The sequence below is a fragment of the Triturus cristatus genome, chromosome 12, assembly GCF_964204655.1.
Source record: "Triturus cristatus chromosome 12, aTriCri1.1, whole genome shotgun sequence".
NCBI classification, from domain to species: Eukaryota; Metazoa; Chordata; class Amphibia; order Caudata; family Salamandridae; genus Triturus; species Triturus cristatus.
Genome location: NC_140595.1, coordinates 819,354,413 through 819,359,089, shown reverse-complemented (window position 1 = coordinate 819,359,089; position 4,677 = coordinate 819,354,413).

Genomic DNA, 4,677 nt, shown 5'->3' with positions numbered 1-4,677 from the left:
ACAGTGTTGAGAAGTAACAGGAAGCACACCAGCAGACTGTACAGTGCTGAGAAGTAACAGGAAGCACACCAGCAGACTGTACAGTGCTGAGAAGTGACGGGAAGCACACCAGCATACTGTACAGTGCTGAGAAGTGACAGGAAGCACACCAGCAGACTGTACAGTGCTGAGAAGTAACAGGAAGCACACCAGCAGACTGTACAGTGCTGAGAAGTAACGGGATGCACACCAACAGACTGCACAGTGCTGAGAAGTGACAGGAAGCACACCAGCGGACTGTACAGTGCTGAGAAGTAACGGGAAGCACACCAGCATACTGTACAGTGCTGAGAAGTGACAGGAAGCACACCAGCAGACTGTACAGTGCTGAGAAGTAACAGAAAGCACACCAGCAGACTGTACAGTGCTGAGAAGTAACGGGAAGCACACCAGCATACTGTACAGTGCTGAGAAGTAACAGGAAGCACACCAGCAGATGGTACACAGCTGAGAAGTAACGGGATGCACACCAGCAGACTGTACAGTGCTGAGAAGTAAAAGTATGCACACCAGCAGACTGTACAGTGCTGAGAAGTGACAGGAAGCACACCAACAGACTGTACAGTGCTGAGAAGTAACGGGATGCACACCAACAGACTGCACAGTGCTGAGAAGTAACAGGAAGCACACCAGCAGACTGTACAGTACTGAGAAGTGACAGGAAGCACACCAGCAGACTGTACAGTGCTGAGAAGTGACAGGAAGCACGCCAGCATACTGTACAGTGCTGAGAAGTAACAGGAAGCACACCAGCAGACTGTACAGTGCTGAGAAGTAACAGGCTGCACACCATCAGACTGTACAGTGCTGAGAAGTAACAGGAAGCACACCAGCAGACTGTACAGTGTTGAGAAGTAACAGGAAGCACACCAGCAGACTGTACAGTGCTGAGAAGTAACAGGAAGCACACCAGCAGACTGTACAGTGCTGAGAAGTAACAGGAAGCACACCAGCAGACTGTACAGTGCTGAGAATTAACAGGATACACACCAACAGACTGTACAGTGCTGAGAAGTAACAGGAAGCACACCAGCAGACTGTACAGTGCTGAGAAGTGACAGCGTGCGCACCAACAGACTGCACTGCACAGTGCTGAGAAGTAACGGGATGCTTTCCGCCAATGAAGAGATGTGTACCAGCAGTAAGGAGATGTGTCCAGCAGACACTCAACAGTACCGAGAAATAACCGGGTGTGCACCAGCAGACTGCACAGTGCTGGGAAGTAACACAATTTGCACCAGCAGACTGCACAGTACCGGGAAGTAACAGGCTACACACCTGCAGACTGCACAGTGATGAGAAGTAACGGACTGCACACCAGCAGATTGCACAGTACCGGGAAGTAACAGGGTGTACACCAGCAGACTGCACAGTACCAGGAAGTAACATGGTGTACACCAGCAGACTGCACAGTGATGAGAAGTAACGAGGTGTGCACCAGCAGACTGCACAGAACCGGGAAATCACCGGGTGTGCACCAGCAGACTACACAGTGCTGGGAAGTAACAAGATTTACACCAGCAGACTGTACAGTGCTGAGAAGTAACACAATTTGCACCAGCAGACTACACAGTGCTGAGAAGTTACAGGATGCACACCAGCAGACTGCACAGAGTTGAGGAGAAGTAACAGAGTGTGCACCAGAAGACTACACAGTAGTGGGAAGTACAGGATGCACACTAGCAGACTGCACAGTGCTGAGAAGTAACAGGGTGCACACCAGCAGACTGCACTGCACAGTAGTGGGAAGAAACAGGAAGCGCACACTGCACTGCACACTGCTGAGAAGTAAAAGGATGCTCACCAGCAGACTATACAGTACTGGCAAGTATTAGGAAGCGCACCGGCAGACTATACAGTACAAAGAAGTGACAGAGTGCGCACCAACAGACTATACAGTACTGGGAAGTTATGGAATGCGCACCAGCAGACTACACAGTGCTGAGAAGCAACAGGAAGCACACCAGCAGACTGTACAGTGCTGAGAAGAAACAGGATGTACACCAGCAGACTGTACAGTGCTGAGAAGTAAGAGGAAGCACACCAGCAGACTGTACAGTGCTGAGATGTAACAGGAAGCACACCAGCAGACTGTACAGTGCTGAGATGTAACAGGAAGCACACCAGCAGACTGTACAGTGCTGAGAAGTAAGAGGATCTGCACCAGCACACTGCACAGTGCTGAGAAGTAACAGTAGGCACACCAGCAGACTGCACATTGCTAAGAATTAAAGGGATGTACACCAGCAGACTGTGCAGTGCTGAGACATTACAGGGTGTACACCAGCAGACTGCACTGCACAGTACTGAGACCAGCAGACTGCAAAGATCTGAGATGTAATAGGAAGTGCAACAGAAGACTGTGCAGTGCTGAGAAGTAACAGGAAGCACACCAGCAGACCGCACAGTGCTGAGAAGTAACAGGAAGCACACCAGCAGACGGTACAGTGCTGAGAAGTAACAGGAAGTACACCAGCAGACTGTACAGCGCTGAGAAGTAATGGGATGCACATCAGCGGACTGTACAGTGCTGAGAAGTAACGGGATGCACACCAACAGACTGCACAGTGCTGAGAAGTGACAGGAAGCACACCAGCAGACTGTACAGTGCTGAGAAGTAACAGGAAGCACACCAGCAGGCTGTACAGTGCTGAGAAGTAACAGGAAGCACACCAGTAGACTGTACAGTGCTGAGAAGTAACAGGAAGCACACCAGCAGACTGTACAGTACTGAGAAGTAACAGGAAGCACACCATCAGACTGTACAGTGCTGAGAAGTGACAGGAAGCACACCAGCATACTGTACAGTACTGAGAAGTGACAGGAAGTACACCAGCATACTGTACAGTGCTGAGAAGTGACAGGAAGCACACCAGCAGACTGTACAGTGCTGAGAAGTAACGGGATGCACACCAGCAGACTGTACAGTGCTGAGAAGTAACAGGAAGCACACCAGCAGACGGTACAGTGCTGAGAAGTGACAGAAAGCACACCAGCATAGTGTACAGTGCTGAGAAGTAACAGGAAGCACACCAGCAGACGGTACAGTGCTGAGAAGTGACAGAAAGCACACCATCATAGTGTACAGTGCTGAGAAGTAACAGGAAGCACACCAGCAGACTGTACAGTGCTGAGAAGTAATAGGAAGCACACCAGCAGACGGTACAGTGCTGAGAAGTGACAGGAAGCACACCAGCAGACTGTACAGTGCTGAGAAGTGACAGGAAGCACACCAGCAGACTGTACAGTGCTGAGAAGTGACAGGAAGCACACCAGCCTAGTGTACAGTGCTGAGAAGTAACAGGAAGCACACCAGCAGACGGTACAGTGCTAAGAAGTGACAGGAAGCACACCAGCAGACTGTACAGTGCTGAGAAGTAACAGTAATCACACCAGCAGACTGTACATTGCTGAGAAGAGACAGGAAGCACACCAGCAGACTGTACAGTGCTGAGAAGTAACAGGAAGCACACCAGCAGGCTGTACAGTGCTGAGAAGTAACAGGAAGCACACCAGCAGACTGTACAGTGCTGAGAAGTAACGGGATGCACACCATCAGACTGTACAGTGCTGAGAAGTGACAGGAAGCACACCAGCAGACTGTACAGTGCTGAGAAGTGACAGGAAGCACACCAGCAGACTGTACAGTACTGAGAAGTGACAGGAAGTACACCAGCATACTGTACAGTGCTGAGAAGTGACAGGAAGCACACCAGCAGACTGTACAGTACTGAGAAGTGACAGGAAGCACACCAGCAGACTGTACAGTGCTGAGAAGTGACAGGAAGCACACCAGCAGACTGTACAGTACTGAGAAGTGACAGGAAGCACACCAGCAGACTGTACAGTGCTGAGAAGTGACAGGAAGCACACCAGCAGACTGTACAGTACTGAGAAGTGACAGGAAGCACACCAGCATAGTGTACAGTGCTGAGAAGTAACAGGAAGCACACCAGCAGACGGTACAGTGCTGAGAAGTGACAGGAAGCACACCAGCAGACTGTACAGTGCTGAGAAGTAACGGGATGCACACCAGCAGACTGTACAGTGCTGAGAAGTAACAGGAAGCACACCAGCATACTGTACAGTGCTGAGAAGTAACAGGAAGCACACCAGCAGACGGTACAGTGCTGAGAAGTGACAGGAAGCACACCAGCAGACTGCACAGTGCTGAGAAGTAACGGGATGCACACCAGCAGACTGTACAGTGCTGAGAAGTAACAGGAAGCACACCAGCATACTGTACAGTGCTGAGAAGTAACAGGAAGCACACCAGCAGACGGTACAGTGCTGAGAAGTGACAGAAAGCACACCAGCATAGTGTACAGTGCTGAGAAGTAACAGGAAGCACACCAGCAGACGGTACAGTGCTGAGAAGTAACGGGATGCACACCAGCAGACTGTACAGTGCTGAGAAGTAACGGGATGCACACCAGCAGACTGTACAGTGCTGAGAAGTAACAGGAAGCACACCAGCAGACGGTACAGTGCTGAGAAGTGACAGGAAGCACACCAGCATAGTGTACAGTGCTGAGAAGTAACAGGAAGCACACCAGCAGACTGTACAGTGCTGAGAAGTAATAGGAAGCACACCAGCAGACGGTACAGTGCTGAGAAGTGACAGGAAGCACACCAGCA